Source organism: Protopterus annectens, chromosome 5.part1 (genome assembly GCF_019279795.1).
Source record: "Protopterus annectens isolate FY-2018-M chromosome 5.part1, PAN1.0, whole genome shotgun sequence".
NCBI lineage: Eukaryota > Metazoa > Chordata > Ceratodontiformes > Protopteridae > Protopterus > Protopterus annectens.
Genome location: NC_056736.1, coordinates 427,536,608 through 427,560,457, shown reverse-complemented (window position 1 = coordinate 427,560,457; position 23,850 = coordinate 427,536,608).

Sequence of the window (23,850 nt, the reverse complement as noted above, 5' to 3'; positions counted from 1 at the left end):
CCACACCTCTTCCAGCCTTTAATGTGACCCATAACAGGTACAGTTCACTTGTAAAACCAAGCATCTGTACTCGTGTATTGCACCTAAAAGGCAGGCTACCTGTGAGGGTGTCAGACATCTTACCGGCATAATGTTTCAGTTAGGTATTATACCTCATGCTGCCATATGTGTCAGTACACTCATTATGGCCTATTTGGCTATCATATTACATACATGGACATTGTTAAGGCACACAAACCACTTCCGACCATGTATAGGTTTCAATCATATGGATATTCCAGACACATCTATACAGAGGATTGTACAATGGTTTAACCTGCTGCATGTGAGGCAGATGCTGTCACCACACTGTATAAAGTAATGGCAGCGGGAGGTGGTCATCAGCCCTGTATGGTATACACATCAAAATGGTATAAGCCACACATGATATGATCCTCACATGCACACAAACAGTTGCCAGCATTAGGATTGGAATTCTTGCCTATCTAACTATTCCTACTATAGTGCTACACAATTATGAGATGCACCACAGAGCTTATACATTTCCATCTCTTCCAAAGGTACTTCTAAGGTGGATGACATCAACAGGTCTACTAAATTGGAGTGAAGAGAAGTGTAAAGGGTAATACACAGGTCAAAAATGGTATGAGCCAAACAGTACATGATTCACACATACATACAGCTGTCACTATTGGGATTAGAACTCCTGCCTATTTAAGTATGTCTACTATAGCATTATGCAGTTACTGCACGTGCTACAGAGCTTACTGACTTTTCACATGGCCAAAGCTGCTGATAACTGCACAGCTGTGGTAAAGTATTACAAGTGGCAGACAGTCTGCCTTCTGTTCAACCCGTACATCATGCCAGTTCTTTCTGCCTATCACTTCAACTAGCATCATGGCTTGGAACTTCACCAGGTTATTGAATCATGAAGTGTGGCACACCTGTGAGCCATCAGCAGTACTTGTTCATCACAGATTCTGCCACAATACTTACTAGTTATTTCCACCCCTCCTGGCATGTCTGAAGGGCAGTTATGTGTGCTTTCACCCATTAACCTGGTGCACATGTCCATTCCAGGGCATTGTTGCAACTGGTGCATGTACACAGACAACCCTCCCTTCTAAACTCCAAACACTCAGACCTGTGAGGGTTACCCATATACCACCCAATGTGGACATATGCACTCTCCAGCAAAGACTGGACTAGCAGATCAAGAGGATAACATCAACAACTGCACCACACCATGTGGAACACGTAGCTCACCATGACACCTACTTTAACAGCCATGATACACAGTGAAAAGCCACACACTCACCTTCCCAGAGGCACTCAATGGACATCTACCCAAATAGCACAGACCAGCAAGGCAGACATCCACTCAAACACCGTGACATGGCACATGCCAAGGGACACATATTTAACCTATGCAGTGTGCCCCCAACCTAATCTCCTAAGGCTAACCACCTTGCACAATACAGTGATCATGGGTAACTTAATACTGAGGCACATGCATCCAACTCACTAGGTTGAATATGGAGCAGGTAACAGCCTCATATCAGTCACATGCCAGCATCTAACACATGACACAGCCAGTCATGTCACTCCACAACTACAAGTATCACTCCATATCAATGTGGGTGTGAATGACTTGGGACACACCTCCCTGGACTACATGACAGGAGACATGGTTGAACTCTTTGATTATGTGGAGCAGGCAGGTGTGATAGCCCTGGGCAGTGTACCGCTGTCAACCAGAATGATGCTGCAGTACTATCAACAGATGGTTGACTGCAACATTGCCTTAGGTGCTATGTGTCATTCTCAGGGGATCAAAAACCTCTCTGCTTGGGATGGCATGATTGACAGAACCCAATGACTTGCCATTGATGTCCTACATCTGTCACCGCTGGGTTGGCAGGTACTGGCTATGTGTCTTGCCACCTCTATGGTGCCGTATTAGGCAGTGTTCTTAATGTTATTACCACCATAACAGTTACACATGTATGCAGTCTGAGCATCATGCTGCTTAACAGTGGACATCTAACCATCAGGATGCAGTCACTCATAGCAGTTGTTGGAGTGGAGGACACATGTCTGCTGTACTGGAGAGGTGGTTCACAGCAGCAGACAGCAGACCTGCAGTATCAGGCTATGATGCATTCCACAGCAGTCAGCCCCCAAACATGGACCACATCACACCTTCGCAGGTGAAGTTGCATCCATATTCATTATGGATAGGAACACCTCCAGACTAGTATCCCATCATAATTCATTGGAGATACTTCCGGTACAACTGCCTTGGGATAATAGTGCAATCCAGACCATAGTCTGCTATGGGTCCACATCTATGCCCATAGACTGTCATTGCACATTCCTCAACACACTGCCATCTCTGATGGTCCAATGCAACACTGACATAGTACAAGTCTTCAACTTCTCCTCCATCACCTTGGGGAATGTAGCTAATTTCCAGTAAAATAGCCCAACACTTCTGGGATTCATCATTTCCATTGCCCTAGACCAGCTCATACTGACCTCTGGTAAGGGTTGCAACAACCTTGACCTGTGTTGACCACTGAAATATGGGGCCGTTGATCATCCCCAGATGTCAATCCCCGCATGTTGGGATTCACACAGGCTGTAATCAGTATGGAACTCAACATGTCAGTCACACCCACCGTAAAGATAACCACCTGGCAACACCTCTCCAAAGCTGACTTTGCAGCCATGAAAACAGGGGTGGATGTCTTCACTGCACCCATGGCAATGAGATGTAGCTGCATGACTGTGGAATCATACACATAGGCACTGTACAAACAGGTACATGAATGCATGGTACTAGCCAGAGCCAACAGAACCCAGACACTGTCCTCCAAACACTGGGAGACGATGTGATGGTCCCCTGCAATTACTAATGTGTACATCAGATGGAGGACACTGTTGCAGGGAAAGGTGGTATCCCATGACTGTTTAACTCCCTTATTAGCTTCAAACACAACTTTAGATCCCTCGTGGAGTCCCCGACAGGCATCTATGTCAGCAGAGATTCAGCACACACTGACAGTCACAACAGCCATGATAGTTACATCAACAACCTCCACAGCATTAAACACAAGTGCTGGGAGTTACTGCACAAAGCTAATACCTATCCTGAGACAACAGATATTCACCACAGTCTTGGCAACACATTCAGTGCCAGCTTTACCCCTCTCTCCCCCACAAGTGAAGTGCTGAGTGAATGTGTTTTCACATGCTGTATCCCATTTCCATTCTAGGCATCTGTATGTCACCAGGATGTGGCCCTGCAGCAAGGCCACAGGGTATGGTAGTGTGGTGACACATCCACCATGTCATAGGCAGGGTACAGTATGTGCATTTGTAATTCCCAGTCTGTAACACAGTGATTGCATATGCCTCACAGATTATAGGGCTGAGGGCAGTACATATGTGCATATTGATGTACAAAGAATGGTACATGTTCTGGTTTGGACACACCTCTGATTGCTAATAACCACAGGGGATATTCATCAACCAAATACACTGGGATTACTATTCACATGCGTGCACGCGCACACACACAGACACACACACACACACACACACACACACACACACACAGACACACACAGACACACACAGACATACATTTTCCAGTACTGAGATCCCTAGGTTCATTGCTTCATAGGTGTGTAGTAGGTGAATGGGCATGAATGCTCTATAAGGCTAAGCCAAGGGGTTACCTTGGCATCAGGCCACATGACAATAGTCCCCAGTGTGGCTCAGGTGTATAGTCACTGGTCCCCAGGGGTAGGTATTGTATTCCCCATCCACTCTTCCAGGTTTCTAATGTGGTGGCCAGTGATGTGATCTATATTCCATAACATGAACAGTGTCTGGGTTGTGCAAATGTCCCACATGCATGTTCTTTGACATGTGGAAGTGTGCTTGAGGTCTCTGGTGCATTTTGTCTGGACAGATTGGTATCTTCTGATGTAGCATTCCTGACCTCATTTGGTGAGACCCGGCTATGTAACTGAGGTAGTGATTGCACCTCCAGTGACAGTATAATATGGGTATTCAGTGGAGTTATTGGCATCTGTCTATACAGGGCATGTGTATAAGGCATGGTATTCCATTTGTGGAATATGTTTGCAGATGCTACAGTTGTTGCAGGTGTCCAGTGGGGAACATGGCAAAAGGGCCACTGTACACATTGATTGGGCTACTGAGGGGATGGAACAGGGTGCCATGTCCTTTTATTTGCTGGATAACACACAGTCAGGATATGTAACACATCAAAGTACTTTCTGATGTCAGTGGCACTGTTGTGGTCAGCAGACATGTAGTCCACTGCAATCACACTGTGGGTACTACCTGTGAGGCAATATGCCAGGAAACTACCAATATAGTGGTTGTTGCCTAGCCAAGTGTGTTTGTGTATGATACATAGGTGGAGAGTGGTCTCTGAGTAATAGTTGGGTTGCCTATATTGTTCACTAATCCATACTGTCACATTTAGGGCTGTGTATTGTCTACACCAACCTGTACGGTGTTTGACAACTGTGGCCTTGTAATGTCGACATTGTGACATATACTAGGTCCTCAACATAATAATTTAGCAAAACACACTCCCCAATGGATCCTGTTATTACACAGTCACACCGACCCCCACACAAGATATTGATCACAGACACACACTTGCCAGTACTGAGGTTCAAACCCCTACCTAGCTATGTATTGTTACTACAGTGCACTACATTTATGGGGCACACCATGGAGCTTACAGGATGGATATTGTCCCAAGGTACTTCTAAGTTGGGGAACATCACCAGCCCTTGTAAATACTGGCATTGGGAGATATAGTGAGTGAGAGATTCCAAAATATATTTACCCTGCACATACATTTACCAGGGATGAGGTTCAAACCTCTGTCTAACTATCTTTTTGGACCATTATGTTACACATTTACCACATGCATCATTAACATTACATGGTTTAGGGTTTCCAACAGGTACTTCTAATTTGGATAATATCTGCAGGACTGGTTTAGGGTTGCCAAAAGGTACTTTTAAGTTGGATGATATCTGCAGGACTGCTAAGTCAGGCACTGAGATGTGTACTGGGTGTAAATGGGGCCAAAATCTTTGAGGTACAGACATACATATGTACATACACAAACACTTGCCAGGAATGAGATTCAAACCCATACTTATGTAGTTATTGTTATTACATTGTTCCATATTTATTGCACATGCCATAGAGCTTACATGGTGGAAAGCTGTGCAAAGTTATCTTTGAAGGGGAGTTACATCAGCAGCAGTGTAAAAGGAGGGGTAAGGGATGTGTTGTAAATGTGAATGACCACAAAATATGGTCTGTACAAGGATACATACACTCACATTTACACAGTTGCCAGAAGCAGGACTGGATCTCCTACCAAACTAGTTTGCTACATGATAGGATTACTCAGTTATAGTGAGCACCCATTGAGCTCATATGTCAGAGAGCTGTGCAAAGATATCTTTGAAGGTGAGTGACATCAGCAGCAGTGCTAAAGGAGGGGTAAGAGAAGTGTTAAGTGTGAATGACCACAAAATCAGGTCTCTAAAAGGACACACACTCTCTCTCACACAAACACTCATATTTACCAGGATCAGGACTGGAACTCCTACCTAACTAGTTTACTATAGTATTATGCAGTTACCGCAAGCACCACTGAGGTTATATGCTGGTGAGCTGTCCAAAGGTTTCTTGGTCTTTGGACATAGGTGACTCATAGTCAGGCACACTGATGTCCCACTCACCAGGCTGAACAAGGAGAAAATTACAATCAGCTGCCTGTCGGGTGCCAGGATCCATCACATAACACATGCACTCAAGTTACTCCACAACAAGTACAAATATGACTCTCCCCGGGATTCATGAAGCTTGCACCAGGTGCAGGCATAGCATCGATGTTCTAACACCAAATATGTCCACTGAGCGATTCAGGTACAAGCTGTTTCCACATGCACTACCAGTGTACGCTACGCCTGCACAACTCCTGAGCCTTGTATGCTAATTACCCCATGTGTAGCAGTGTAGCATGCAAATGAAGATATGTAGCGATTCAGGAAGTGGTGCAGGCATAGTGTAAGCAAGCAGAAATGTAAACTGTAGAAAACGGTTTACATTTTTGCAAACATAAAATAGGAGCCATGACAGCTGACCAAACACATGTATTATAATGTTAATATATGCCAATGGCTAAATATATAGCCATTGGCATAAAAAAATGTACAAAATATAAAATTAACATTTAATATATATAGTCACACTATCGCGACGTGGAAGCGCAGGGCAACAGTGCGCAAAGGGGATCGCAAGGAATATATAAAAATATAGAATAAAACTGCAATGAAACACATAACACAATTCCCCCATAATAGTCAATGGCAGGCATGCTACACCATACTCATGGAGCAAGGGTTGCTAAGGGGCAGTGACAGTGTTATGCACAGTAGCTAGGAATTAGTAGGCAATGCCATGCAAATGAGAGGAGTAATAGTGAATCGCAGATTTCCCACTGGTGTAAGAATGCACATCACAGCGTAGCATTATAACACCGAGGTGAGCCCTTGAGATAAAGATGACATCAAGAGAGGGGTGTGTTCCCATTGCTGTAAGCACATTGGAGCATTGATAAACCGGTCTGCCCCTAGCTAGGCAAAGCTGTAGGATAGGGGTGTGTCGAATTGCCCATAGCTATGCTTAGCTGAGAGTACACAAGGTAACCGAGTATGCATGTGAACAGAGATGAAAACGGACGTAAACCTGGTAAACTGGTATGTGCATTGCGCACTGCAGCTGAAACAGGAAGGATATAGGAAAGAAATAAGGAAATGCCACAGCAGTGAAATTGGAGTGAAAATGACTAATTAACACCTAGAAGCCTACAGTGGGCCATTGACAACAGCTAACAAGGCTGCAAGCAACTACCCGCAGAACAGGTAAGGGGAGGGGCTGTACTGCAAAGAAAACAGCAAAGTGTCAAAGCAGAACAAAGGTGATATGCAGTATATCAGCTACAAGGCACAATTCACCATGACTGGGTAGGGAAAGTACAAAGCAAGAAAGACGGCAGGTGGATGCATGCCTGATAATGGGAGGGGATCCAGGTCTAAAAGTGAATTAAAGAGCAACAGAGTAATCAAGGCAGACAAGTAGATCTCCACAGTAAAGGCCCCACACTTGCAGTACCCATTGCAAAACCAATAATTAAGACATGCAGCAGCTGGAATAGTTCATACACCCACACTTACGTCAGCAGCATCCATAGCGCAATACTATAAAGTGTGAAAGCACCTCACACACATTTGTGTATTCCCATACAATCTGCACCAGTGGTGTATACAGACAGGGAACTTTTATTATGTACATGTTAGGGGCTGTCATAGCTTTGATCCACCAGCATGTGTTGGAGACTGAAGGTGGTGTGGAGGATGATGCACACAACCACCGCAGGCACCAGAGGAGGAGGAGACTGTTCAGACCCAGGCTAACCTACCAGGGGCTACATGATCTGGAGATAGTAGAGTGTTACGGGGGGACAGGAACACCATACAGCAACTTGTGGAGCTGTGCCAGCCATGCCTCAGAGCCAGGAAAAACAGATGGGAACCCATCCCAGTGGATACGAAGGTATATGTAAGCCTGAGAATACTAGCTAAAGGTACCTTTCAAAGACCAGCTGGGGATATCATGGGTATCTCACAGGCATCAGCATCCAGGGTACTACACCAGTTCCTGGATGCCATGTTACCACATGCCAATGAGTACATATACTTTCCCTGAATGCAGGAGGAGTTGGCCAGCAATATGCGTCTCTTCCACCATGTGGCAGAATACCCAGAGGTACTGGGTGCAATTGACTCCAAGCACATACACATCAAGTCACCACCCAGTGAGCAGGGAAGGCACTACATAAACCACAAGGGATACCCCTCTATCAACTGCCAGGTCATGTGCAATGTCCAGGGCATTATCATGGATGTGTGTGCTGGCAGCCCTAGAAGCTATCACAACTCCCACATCTGGCATGCCTCACAGCTGTATCGATTATTTGCCAGGGGGGACATCCCAAATGGCCACCTGGTGGGGGATGCTGGCTATGAACTGGAACCGTGCATGATGACTCCCATCAGAAATGCACACACACCCATGCAGAAATGCCATAATGAGGCACACGCACAAACCAGAATCATCATAGAGCGTGTGTTTGGGATGCTGAAATCATGGTTCCGTTGCTTGGACATATCTGGTGGAGCCTTGCAGTACTCTCCAGGCATGTGTGCCCACATCTTCATAGTGTGTGCTATGCTACACAATATGGTTCTGTGGAAACAGCTGCAGCAGGGACAGAATGGTGAAGGCCCTCACAGCCCACCACCATTGCCAAGGGCCCCACAGGCACAGAGGTACTCAGACCATGAACACTTTGAGCCAGCTCCAGTAGGCAGATGGAGGCATTCCCAGTATGCCCATGCCTTGGAAAAGAGGGAATGTATAGCACACACACTGACAGTGTAGGCACATAGGGACTGACACCTTTCTCCACCTGCACACACAGTAAAAATGGATGGCACACACACAAGACTACCTGTAAATTGTCATGTATAGGCAATCTACTGTGTGCATCCAACATAGGCAGCCCTCAACTATTGCACACACAACAGCCAGTGGCACAAGGTAAGTCAACACCTGAACAGTAAACTAAGCTATCAGCATATGCAGATATTGTATGTATAGATTCATAGGTAGGTACTTGGCCAACTGCCAGAGGCCATTCATAAGGCCAGCCAAAATGTGTCAGTGTTTGCCACCCCATTGAGTCATTAACTGTCCTTCTGTGGAGTAAAGCCAATGGCTGGATCCCTGGGGTGCATCAACTGTTCCCCATCCACCCTTCAAGGTTTCTCTTGTAGAGTGTTAGTGAGGGGCTCTGTAAAATGTAGTTAGGGATGTTGTTCCAAAGTATGAGGAGTGTCTGTGACAGGACGCTGTCCCTTCAGCATCTTCCAGTTATTGTTGTGGCAAGGTCACCTCACTACAGTGTGTGGATCACTGTGACAAGGATACCCATAGGTGGAGCATATCCATCAAGCCAGAGTTTGACATAGCTGTGTTGGCCAGTGGAGATCATCTCTGGGTAAACGAGATGCCACTGAGTAAAGCAGGAGTTTATTCAGTCCAGCTGTATAGGCCATATGTTGGACACCAGTATTCCTCTTGGTGAGGTACATTTGAGGACCCCCCAGCTGTTGGAAGTGTCCTCTGAGGTACATCCCATATGGATTATTATACCCTATGAGGGGACTGATGAGTGATGAGTAAAGGGGCACTATAACCCCAGTATGTCTAGATGGGAATCCTTTAGTAGTCAGATGGCCTACATAGAAGAATTTACTAACTACTGTGGAGATATAATTGTCACAGGGGAGATCACTATCTACCTTAGTCCCCAGATACCCCATTACCTCATCTGTATTAAAGTGGCTGCCGCTCATGTGTTAATATGTGGGTGCCAATTCCACAATGGAATGACCATGCAGTTAGCGGCACCTGGCTGGAGGCCATGTCATTGGTACCCTGTGACGTTCTCTGTGAGGACCCCCTGAGGGATGTCCATGTCAGCTGGACTATCAGTCATGGCTCCCAGTTTGCAGTCATTGCCAAACATGGTCTGCCGTAGTCCACCTGTGTTTGGCTGTACATCTGAGATGTATATGTATATGCCAAACAGTAGGGCTCCCAGGACTGAGTCCTGTGGGACACCAGTCATGACTGTTCAAGAGTTGGACCTGGAGACCGCTAGTCATGCCATGTGGGTTGTGTGTGTAAGCCCATTGGCAACCCAACCTGTGATGTATGGGTGAATGTACAGGCTGGTGTGTTTATCAATAATACCTGAGTGGGGCATGGTGTCAAAAGCTTTGGTGAGGTCCAGGTAGTTTGAGTGAACCACCTCCCCTGTCATCTGATGTCTTGGTGACTGTATGTAAGACATCAAACAAATTCAGTAGGCATGAACTGCAGTCAACCAAGCTGACTCGGATTGGGTCACGTGTCCAAAGGTTACCAATGTCATTGTTAATAAGTGCCATGAGGATGTGAACCATACCATTGCAGACCAGGCTAGTCAGGCTTATGGGGTGGTAATTACCATAGTCAGCTGTGATTTCCCCGTGATGGAGTGGAATAACCGTTGCCACGTGCCATTGTATGGGCATGTAGTCTGTAGAGAGGCTGAGGTAGGAATGCATAATTAGGTGGGGGGCAGGTTGTCTTGTACAGTTTTCAAGATGCAGTCTGGGTCATCATCTGCCTACATTGAAGCTGTGTTCTGCTGTTAGAGAGGGCCATTTCCACCTGTGTGTCTCTGATGGTTGGGATACTGTACCTTTCGGGTAGTGTTGTGAGCTCTTTAGGGGGTGAAGTATGCACCGAATGTATCTGCAAGGATGTTGGTGATATCAGTAGGGTCAGCATATTTTGCGCTATATTTCACTGGCACAGTGCAAATCTGTGTGGTTATCTTTCGAATCCTTGCGTATTCTCCTGCTGATGTTAGCCTTGGGTGATGTCATAAGGGACCTACGTATCATACTAATAGTGGTCACGGATGTCTGCCCTTCGTGGGATTTGCTGTGTGTCTGGAACACTGTCCTATGTCTGTAGTATAGCCTGTTTATTGCAGAGGTCCACCAGACTGGTGTCCTTGTCTAGGAGGAGTGAGTCTTGGTTTACCAGAGATAGCACGATCCATACATCCATGTAGGTGCTTATAGACTGCATTTGTAAATCTGTATATATCTGGACCAGTGTTTCCCCTTAGCGTGGGGGCTGTGAAACCCCCCACCCTTGTCACTAGTAGTATAAATGTAGCTGTAGGAAAGGTATACACTGTGGTATCCGTGGGTGGGGGAGATGCTAGGGTGTGGAAACAGTGAATAGTTCATAGTCAGATCTAACCAGTGACTGGTTAACCTGCACTCTGGTGCACCTGTTGCTCATGTTGGTGATGACCACATCTAGTAGCTTCCACCCCACATTAGGGAGGTTAACACCTGATACAGGGCATATGAGGTGATACATTCCAGGAAGCACTGTGGTCCTGGAAGTGAGAACCAGAGTACGTTTCCCAGTTAATGGTATGGTAGTTGACATCGACCAATGCCAGGGTGTGTGTTAGGACTGTTGTGTTCTCCACTGTCTCCAGGTAGGTGGAGTGGAGGTCCTGGGTCATGGAGGGAGATCCGTAGCAGGCCACATTCCACATTGCTGTTGTGGCTGCTGTTAGCTGCACATGGATGATCACAGAGGTATCATGCTGCCCCACTAACTTGGAGGTGTAGGTATCCCTGATGAATATGGATACAGCCCCTCCATGTCTGTTAGTCCATGTTCCGTGGCTGAAATGTGTGGTATGGGTTATAGTCTAGTAGTGCTGGTGTGCTCTTAGGAGCCTTAAGACAGATTGCAGTTAATGCACATATGTTGATATTGTCCATCCTGAGGAGTGCTGTGAGTGCATGCATGTTTTGATCACAACCCTTGGTGTCGATTAGCATAAACCTCATTGAATCTGCTATTGTGCTGTTTATGGAGCTGGTATTCACTTTCAGGACTCTCCTAAATAAGGACCATTGGGGCGCCAATCACCTTGGCCAGTATTCCAAAGTGTAAGGCAGAATAGGCCAGTATGGTATCATTGCATGCATGTTCCCCATCTGTGCTTGTTTTTCATCTCCCCTGTAGGTAACCTAGTGGTAAGCAATAGAAAGCCTTAACCTTATACAAGTCTTCTAGCTTCCAAGATAGGCATTTGGAGTGATTAAGTATCAGTGTTCTGTATGTTCATACTGTACTCATCTGTTGGTGAGTTCACACTGTATATTGTGATCTGAAGTTCTGTTTATTCACGTATTATGTCTGTGATGGCCTGCACGTTAGAGGTGCACAGATAGCCTACTATCTATCTGCCCAAGGGCAATTAGAAGCATAACAACAGTGTGCTGGCCTTCCCCGAACCATTGATGAAGTAACTGAGCCTCTGTCAAGCATAGCCAATGAAGCAATTCCAGGCAGAGTTGCAGGAAGCTGTTGAAGACTGGGGTTGTGGAGGGTGATAGGGGCACTTAGTGATCTAAAGAGGGCATGTTAATTTGGCAATTCAACACCATTCAATTCCCCCAACAGGTCTTGCAGCTATCCAACTGGACAGGCTCCCCCACCCCCTGGCTGTATGGTTCTAGGACACATGATCCCAGGGGTGTATAGTCAGTTACCCATTCACACAACAAGGTTTCCCTTGAAGTTTGTCAGTGAGAGGCTATGCCTAATGTAGTTAGAAATGTAATGTATTGTCTCACAGTACATTTGTTATATGTTGTTATGTCAAGAGTATGTGAAGTTCAGTGAGTTTGGAGGCTCCTGCCTTTTGCTTAGCCTAGCTTACACATAGAAATCATCTAAATAGCTAATAGGTGGAAGCAAAATTAATGTCAACAGTGTAATGGTTACAGCATCCACATAGTAACTGTGCATTCGAGGTTACAATTCCGATAAAGGTAGGGATGTTTATCATGTGCAAAAGTATACCTTAACCACAGCTTGCATATATAGGTAGTAATCATCTGTATAATAAACATTCAAATCACCCATATAAACCCATGTGTGCAGGAGAGTACAGTCAACAGAGAATGTAATGTCATGACAGCACATATTGAGATGTTACTTCACTGACAGGTATATATCCAGAAAAGTTAGCGGATGTGGCCATGTTTGCATGCGCAGGTTATACGCCACAACGTTTGTTTAACTGTGTTTAACCGCTGCTATAATGTCACACAAACACTTTTAAACATGCTTACAACTGCTTAAATGAGCCTTACGCTGCAGTAAAAAATATTTATAAAGCATCACAGCTATTGAACCCTGGACCATGCACACTATAGTCATGGGACGTACCACTAAGCCATCCGAGGTGTATACATGTGTCATGGTCCTGAGACTACACCTTATACCATATGCATTTCACTGTAATGATCACAAATGGAACAGTGGCCTTGTGAACATATGTACAGTACATTGTAATGTACTGTAGTTTGTGAACCAACACATTCCAGTCTACAGATGTATTACTGTTACAAACTAATATGATATATATATATATATATATATATATATATATATATATATATATATATATATATATATGTCAGTGATGTCTGTGCATATATATATATATATATATATATATATATATATATATATATATATATATTATACAGTTAAAGCAATTGCCACATATATAAGCTTCTATGAATACACGTCGTGACACAGAAGCACTCCAAAGGAATTAGAGTGTACACAAAACACATGCATCTCTGGTATCATAACAACTAATATTAACCTAAGTCACCATAGAAGGGATGGTTGTTGTGTATGTGAAGATTGGGGTGGGGGAGGAATGATGGGTAATTCAATCATGCATCAAGGAGGGCCTGGGTCGGATGTCCAATAAGTGAACTGGAGGGGCATACATGGAGTATGGGGACAATATAAAAAGAACACAAAGCAAGAATCATACTCATTCATGATAATACACCCTGTCATGTCACATTGCAACACCTGCTTTCACAAACATATGAACATTAACATGTATCAGACATATGTGATATGTGACTGTGGTGTTCATGGTCCCGGGTTCAAGATCTGGAAGGGCTGTTAGGTTATTTTGAGGGCCAGAATAAGGGCTTTTGGATGCAGGTGGATTAAAGCACTCTTAAGCAGTTATAAGTGGGTTTCCATGTGTTTGCTCGATGGTAAGCGGCACTGCAATATGGTAAATGGAGAAGCGCTTCACACGTTTGAACTTTGCTTAACATCGACAGACCATGGGCAAACCTGCTCACAACTGTGTAAATGTGTGTTGTTCACACTTTCACTACCAGTGCCTACTCTGAGAGGTAAAAAAATAACACCTTCAAGGAGTAGATCCTGCAACCATGTACTCCATCCTCCGATTAATCTAACACTAAGCTAGTTGGGATGTATCTATCCCAGTTGTGTATGCAGACAGGTTAAAACACAAAAGGGAGGAATGTGTTGAAATAGGATAACCCGCCATGTACCTAATTAAAGGTGTACCCTCATATATATATATATATATATATATATATATAGAGAGAGAGAGAGAGAGAGACATAGGGACATGTCGATATATACAGGTCTACATATATATGTAGATATATAGATAGGTTAGAAACATCTACACATCTATGGAGGTACAGATAAACGTATGCAATAATGTATATAATCTATATAATATACACACACACACACACACACACACACACACACACACACACACACACACACACACACACACACATATATATATATATATATATATATATATATATATATATATATATATATATATATATATATATATATATACACACATACATACATGTCTGTAGACAGCATCAGAATTGGTCATATCTGAGTATAACATGGACCATAGCAATCACACATTCTAACCCCCCCCAAACAATATGAACATAACATATGAAGAGTATATGCCAATACGCTATTACAAGTATGTTCTATGGACACAGTCATCAGGCATTGACTGAATTACACAGACAGCTTTCATTTTTCAAATCTTTATTACATTCCGATGTATTGCCAAAAGGATTCAAGGACTAACAATACCTGCATGCTATACAGGAAGCATTTAATAGTGCCTTAATGAATCAGCCTGCATTTACCATAGTATTAGTCCATTAAGGGATAGGTGTTCACATAGGGAAAGAACACCCACACACATATAGATGTTGTATAAAAGGGGTTCCTACACACCTGCATGTGCTATGTACACCCACCAACATCTACCCCACAACCAAAATAATTACATCAATACATACTGTCATACCATAACCAATTATGCAACTGCTGTACAACATCTGCTGAAACCTTAACATACCTGGACACAGACACACTAACATGGCCCTATGTGAAACAGTTGCTGTTATACAATTGAGCAGCTGCTGATGTAACAGGGTTTGTATGAACTAATCCCATTTCAGTGGGCTGAAAGGTTCGTACACCAGGAAGTTTTACCGAGTACTGATTATTAACACAGTATGATACACAGAAACACCAAACTAAATATGTCTGGTAAGCACAGTGTAAACCCCCTAACATTATATGCATAGCTATGCAGCCTCAAGCTGGTCAACAACCTGGCCAGACTGACACATATGCAGAAGTATTAGGTACAGACAAACCCTGCACAAGTAGCAATGTTCAGAAATATAACAGCAGTACTCACATTTAGACCATCTCCTCCAGGCATTACACACAATATATTACTGTTTGTCTCAATACAGCTGTTGCAATAGATTCCAAACAAAACCTCCACACTGTCTTCCTCACAAGTAAGGCAAAGGGACAACACTCAAGTGGAGTACTCAGTTATACTCCACTGTAGCCATGGTATTGGCTAGGGCAGTAGCAGCGCAGCTGATGTGCATATAATTAGATAATTAGGAACACCAATTGGCCATCAAGATAACTATAAAAGGTTGCCTTGTCACACATTCAAACCATCTGTATCTACCTGTAGGACAGTACAAAACACAGAAAGACGAACCGAAAATGAGTAGTACACTAATTAATAACACCACCAATTACTAAGACGGTATGTATAACATGTAGTATGTCTGTGTATGTAGTATCTGTACTGTAAGAATTACAGTGTAATCAATGCATATAGTGAAAAATAGCTATCTTGTAGTGATGTATTTTGAGCAGTAGTAATGCTTGTATTATTCTATGTGTGTACTGCTGTAGGTCACACGGCACACTCCACATACACCACAAGGGATGCTACGGGCTTGGAACCCACCATTTCGCTTCCAGCCACTGTCAGTGTCAGGATTGGTCAGACAAGTATGTGCTTTAACAGGGGATAGTATATGCTGTTATATTGTAACAGTCGACATATGTATGGGTGTATAAGTAAGATGAATATGTTAAAGGTGGGCTTACCATGCAAATATGGTGTGCATTGTGGGATATTGTGCCAATAACTGTGTAATGTACAGTATTCTAGGCAGATCTGTATTCTATTCTGCATAGCAGTTCTGTTATATTATGCAAACAGTAGTTATATCTATTGGCAATTACAATACTCAGTGACAGGATACATAGCATTAGTATTCATCTGACAGGTTAGCAGCATGATGGCAAAGATAATTGGAAGAGCCAGGTAACTATCCATGCACATAACACATGTAATATCCACCTCTCTACTATCGTTTGCAAGCAATAACAGCTGTGCATGTCTACATGTTATGTAAATGTGTAGTAACCCTTGTTACAGGGCTGGGCCAAATGGCTATGTGCACACCTACATAGAGCGGATATTGAGAGTACAGACACACTGGTTGAACTACCAGGTTTGTGTAGCCCAACCTAACAGCCGCCTGCACATATTGTATGTAAGGTAGTGCTCAGCACTGGTAATAAAACAGGTTGCACATCATCTTTAACTCCAGTGTAACATCTGCAGTAGGAGTGTTAGATGTAGGAGACAGCTGCTCATGTGTAATAGCTGTATCATAGGTGATGGCTCACACTATCTGATTATATCCTGATCATGTTGATAGTGGCATCAGAGCCTATTGATACATGACTCTGTTTGGGGAGTGGGTGTCTGTGCCCAACAGAGCTCATGGTCCTGGTAGATATGTGAGTATATACCCAGAAAAGGAAATAGACCTGTAGACACATGAATCATCTGTAATCAACTAACAGGATGTGATGTGCTCCTCAGAGGAGATTTTCTGCTAAGGGTAGCTGCAATCTTTCCGTAATAGCCAGTATTGTCATGTCCATAACACAAATAATTACATGTGGGCATCACTGTCTAAAACATCTTCATAGGCAATACGTAAACTAAATACAGTACTTGGTACTTGTAGTACTGACTGATCATATAGGCATGTCTGCTAGTCAGCTACTGCTGTTTCCTAATGTCAGCTTTGTGTATGTGGCCATCTTGGGGGAATGTAATCTCTATGCCATGTACACTGCCAGACCCACCTAACACCACACCCCACACATTGTCTGGGATGCAGCTACAGAGGTAAGCTGGATGGCAGCCCAGTCTACAGCCATGACTGGACTGGACAGTCATGAGGTGTAGGTTAACACATGCAGCTCATCAACACAACCAACACATACTCTTACCAGAACACAGTAAGGACACCCACACACACTACCGGAAATCACACACATTCACAGACGCATCTAAGTATCTGGTCAAACAAGTGACCCCCCCCAAGCAGGAAGAGACAGACACCGAAATACACAAACTGTATGACATAGTTTGCATAATTGTGCCACACCTCTGAACACATGACCAGAGACATGCCCAACAGTACTCATTTGTGAATGCAAACTCTAGCACTATGTTACACACCGACCTATACAAGGGCATACATACTGTCAGCTGCCTGTCTGACATGATTAGCCACATACTCATACACTCAGACCACCTTTTGATCTATACACATGGCTCTGGCATATTCCATGTTGTTGTGCTGGACTTGTGATGCAGTTGCCTGGACAGCATGGAAACACATGTAGGAACTGTCAGGTCTTGTAGGCCATGCAGGTATGTCCCAAGGACTGGGTAGCATTCTGCCATTGGCCAGAATAATACTGCAGTACAGGGACAAAAGGATTGTATTCCACAATTGTCTAGTGTAGTGGTGCATGTCACAGGGTATCCAGTATCTGTCATCCTGTGATAACATGGTTGACAGACCATGATGCTTTGCCAGACAGGGCCTGCACCTGTCACCCCTGGGAATCTGGATACAGCCTAGGACTCATGCTTCCATTATAGTGCCTTCATCGTGCACGGTTCAGGTGAGGGTTCACTGCTGTTACAGGGACAGCTAAGCAATACACTGCAGGTCTTGCTACACAATGATACATATCAGAAACACTATACAGACACACATATGTCAATCCCTAACATGGAGAACATATCTGTGCAGTGGCTGAGACATGTTTCAACGCTCCAGAGAGCACACCTACATGAACATGTTATAACACATACTTCACCTTTTGCCCATTATCCTTTATTGGAACACACGGGCCATAGGTGTGTCCATATTCCTGAAGGATATGTACACCCCCACGCTAATTGCACTTGCATAACATCAGATGCATTATGCTGAGCAACTACCTTTGTGCCACAGTGGAATTCAAAATGCACCTTGAGACAGATCACCCACCAGGACACGGACTTCCCAACTGCCATAATGTGCTGTAATGGGGAAGATTAGGTCTGAGACAGAACCATACTATTGGCTACTCTCAACTATTCCATTATGAACTGTGAAGACTCCTCATGTACCAACACCTGCACTCAATGCATGTTGGATTCCATCGACCCCACTGACCTGGATCACAGTAGTCAAACAAACAGGGCTAACAGTATGCTACACATAGTTAGTCTCCAATGCCAATGTTATGTTACCTAAGAGAAGAGTGGTGAGTGCCATGGCACCCATGCAGATGGACAATGCATGTGCAAATGCTGAATACTACACAAATGAACCTTAAGCAGTCACACATGTGCAGTGATTGTGCCATTGAAACAGAACCAGGAGTCAACCCAACACAAACAAGTAGGCAAACTGGTGGTACCATGCTTTAAACTGTACCACAGAAGGTGGTAACTGTTGCAAGAGTGAACACACATGAGTGTAGGTGATCCCTGGTCAGCCTCAGTAAGATGCAGATACACCATATGAAACCACACAAAGCTACCGTGAAACCAATCAGCCACATATTATGAGGCCAAGCACAGAGCATTCTATAGCTGTGTCGTTAATCATAATGGCAATGACAAGACCTGCCGTGCTGCACAGCACTATGGCATGGGAAGTACTGCAACTACAGAAATAGCACCCGCTCATCCAGATAGGGTCTCAGAGAACCTAAACCCACTCCCACCTCCCCCCACCCCCAACAGGTACACTTAGTAATATATCCATGTACACTACAGGGCTCCTGTACTAATGACTATGCAGGTACAAGCTGCACTCTCTAATGCCATGCATACAGCTCTCATGGGACCTGTCAACATCCCAGGGTGTATCCTACACAAATGTAAAAACATTCAGCTATCCACATACTCATCATGTTCAATCATAGCTCCATGTCAGGCTGTGTACACACCGAATGATGCACAGCAACAGTTATCACACCCCACAAAGGGGGAGGCACCATTGATAATGGGACATAGACCACAACTACCCTGCTGAGTCTGGTCTGTACGGCCATGAACCATGGTCAATGCAATTAATGTACTTGGTACAGATGTAGATGACAGTAGGGTTGATTCATGCTGCATATCATGACCTTGCCAGGTCTTAGGACACCATCACCCATACTGTTTTCCAGCTACACTCAGTAAACTAGATGTATATTCCTATGTCGCAGGAGTGGTTGGCAACTGGACTGCTGGCAGAACACACACTACAGAAGGTGTCCGATGAATACACACACATCAAACCAGTGCCAGCCACAGTAATACAGGGGTCATTCCTGGTACTCCCCCTCTTTGGTATCTATACCACATAGACTAACATAGAAGGCATCAGCCTATTGATGTCTGCAAATGACTATGAACTAGGAGCAATAGTCGACTCATTGTGTGCTGTGTTCAACATACAGAAGGGCCTTAGTGTGTCAGATGTGTGGTGTGTGATGTATGGCCACAATCTGACAGCTAAGTACTGCATTGTCATCCCCTATGTTACAAACCCTGTACCCATTAACTACCACCTAGGCAGCGGTCAACATAATGGCAACTGTGTGTATGAGATGCAGCTGGACAGTACTTCCCTTTGATAGTTACATCACCACAAAAGACAGGTAGTCATATGTGGCACCACTAATCATGACAGGGTGCCATCCAGGAATATAGAGATAACTGTACAGCCATACTCAACACCCATGTGACCCATAATAGATCACATATTTCCTTTAAGGGTTATTGCCCATGTGTAGATGGCCTACACTGCCCCTCACAATCCCTAGATGCACTATGTAGCATGCAGCCTACCCTGAATCAATCCATGTCCATCCCACAGGTGTTGGACATGCTACACTTAACACATCCTGATCCCAAATAAACGCATACGTCATGGACATCCACCTTTCTAGTACAAGGATCACAACATGCCTGACAGATCCCTGTCCCATACACTTAACATACTCTTGCCATACTATGCATCCCTGTCCAGTGAAGCTGCACATCGCCCCTCTCTATGACATGGTGTGATGACCGCATGCCAAATATATCAGTAATCATGTGTACAGTTCTGTGGCACTGCTTGAACTGGCCACTGAATATTACCTGTCTGTTGCCTACAGCAAGGTAACCTGTCTGCCTAGGCTCATAAATGGCCCAGGGCATATAGCCTACCACATCACTATGACCATACATGCCATAGCTGATATCCAACCCTGCAAATACCATCAGGCTAGCTATTGTCCCATATGTTACACATGTGCAACACAGGCAATACATGGCAGGATGCTACACAGCTGTACAGTACCATGTAGATGTATATGGCAAAACACATACATGCTTGCAAGTCTGCAGGGTCACAGGTCATGTCCCTAATGGCTATGTATGACTATATATGTGGCATATACACAGCATTAAGGTTGATTGCATTAATGTTAACACATCCAGGTATGTGCTGATAGGTAAAGACACCCACTACAAGCAAACAGACATGCCCACGTCAAGACAACATCCACATGGTGTATGAGCAATGTCATCACATGACACATACATATATGGTGATAACATCACATCACCAGTAGGTGTCAAATGTGTGTGACTTATACATGTCATTGGTGTTAGTGTCATGTAGATCTACAAAGACGTATTTGTAAACTTAATAAATATGATACACGTGTATGTTCAGCTGTAATGCTGTACTTCTCTGTGAGTTACTGTGATCTTCTGCATTGTTATGTCTTCCAGGTATGCCCCGTAGCCGACTGCCGCCATACAGCCACTTGGAGGATGAGGTCCTCATCCCATACCTCCTCGACAACTACACAATGCTCTTCAGCCATGTGCCACAGGATGCACAGCAGTGGGATGCCCTGTGGGAGGAACTCTGCAGGAGGGTAAATGATGTTGGTGGTCACAATCAAGCCTATCAGCAGGTGCACCAACACTGCACTGACCAGATAAGATGGGCGAAACAGCATGCTAATGCAATCACCAGGGAACAAGGTGCAACAGGTGGGGGGCCACTCACCCAGCCCCCACTCACATGTACCAAGGAGCTACTGGCCAACCTGGGGACACCTGCAGACTTCCATCCACAAGCATTAGCTGGTATTGTGGAGGTGGGTGTCTCTCAACCACCGAGCCTGGAGTTGCCTGTTAAGTCACTACTGCACATAAAACACAACCATATATCACATAGTTACATGTATTACTGTACAATATGTAATGTAACATCATATGCAAGGTATGTATACACACATGCCACATACTATAGTCTGCTACTCTATGTATGCACAGGTCTCTGTATACTCTGTATACTCCATAGTATAGTGTATTGTACTGGCGTATGTGCTAACATAGACATTGCACACTGTAGCTACCACACAGGTGTGGATAATGATCTTACTGCTGTGACATCCCAGTTTAGGTACCTCTGGCATTTTGCAGTGACAGCAGCCTGTGTCAGGTGAGATTGCTATTATTTACCAGGCTTGATAATGCACAGAACATATTAAATGCATGCTATCTGCCATAACACATGTACACATAATGTATGGTGGTCCTGGTAATGGGCACTGGTCAAACCTGCAATGCAGCACACTGTTTACCTATGTGAAACAATTGTAGACTATATGAAACACCTACAGTAAACTTTCCAAACTGTCATTGCCAGATGTGTGGACAACAGTGAATACAATGGTGGAAGTGTGTTCCACTGTAGGGACAGGTGCTACATATCAGCATTACATATGTTGGGAATACAAACAGTACTGTACAGAGAGCATATGTGTGCACATGCACTAAATGTGTTGGAGCTGGAGTATGCCTGGCCCACAGGATACACCTTTGTGAAGTATACCCTTGCTATGAATGCCACACAATGTCATGTGCTATCAGATATGTCCATGACATGTAGTGGACTGACTGCAACACTGCTCAACTATTCTGCAAAACATGTCTCACGTCCCATACATACCACCCTTTGTCTGCATAACCCTGTCCTCAGTGGAGCATATGACAGCTATGGGTGTATGTCATATGGGATAACACTGACATGTGAAATAAGATGGCCATCACAACCATTGGACTACACATGTGTGCACATGGCCATGGAGGATGGCCAGAGACATGAAGCAAAGCACACAGTAGAAGTGATGTACATGTGTGTACACCCTGTTGCACATTGGCTCAACACAATACAACTATGACCTTTGTGTAATGGTGATATTGCAGATATGAACCACTAAACATCAAACAGGCCTGTGCACAGCTTGTGTAGGCATAACATGAAGCCACCACATAACATGTCTAGAACATCTGGAGTGTGTCACAACATGGAAGCACTCATCTGTACAGTATCCAAATACATACATGTGTTGCACAACATACACATACATCCACATCAAGCCACAGATGCAGTAGATTCACCTTACTGGTGTCAGACATCAATGTCATGCCTGCTCCTCATGTGTGTGAGGTACACAGATGGCATGTGGGACATAGAGAACTTGTAAGTTAGCCATGTGTGGGCATAGTTGGCAGGTATCAGTAATATGGTTGCAGATGTGCAGGGGTGTCATCTGTATACCCTTCTGTGAACTGTGTCATACATTCCACATTAGGGTTTATTGTGTATACTCCTCGGTGAAGTGGGTCACATTCCACATTAGATATGTATAGTATGTGAACATAGTCATGGCTATGAACCGTGTCAGTAGCTCACACTGTATAGCAATTGTAAAGCCACATGATGCCCTGCAATGGCTATGCACATCAGCTCACTGTGCAGTACGTCCCTGCATATTTGTAGGGTGGACAGACAACATTGCATCAGCTGAAGGCCCATGTTAGTATAACATGTCCCTGCATTGGGACACCATTACCATACTGTAGATTGGAAAGGACACCATTGTGTTACACATGTATACATGTCATTCAACACGTCAGCAGAAGACATGACATACTACATGTGATTGGCAAGGTCATACGCCACACAGCAGGCTGGTGTACTGTAAACCTGTGCTGGTCTGTGGCACCATTGCAAAGTAGGGACAGCAATGTCAAGCATGTGTGTACAGCCACATGCACAATGTCTACACTCAGCTCAAGGGTAGGCGGAATAATGTTGAACAGACATGCACTGCTTTGGGGGAGATATGCAAGCTAGGGCTCAAGCAAACTTAGTATGCAGTCGAGATACCCTACTGCTCATGACCTCACACATAGGGGCGATGGCCAACACAAAGCATCAGTGGCAGATGTACAAAGGTCAGTGATGGTCTGTTAACATGTGGTGTATGTTGCACACACCATGGCAGTGCAGTGCAATGATGTAAAGTGCATGCATTGTGTTGCAGGTATGGGGCATAGGCTACTAACACAAATGGTGCAATACAGGTATGTATGCTAACCACCACTATAATTATGTAAGGTGCATGCCGTCTGCTATACCACATGCATGC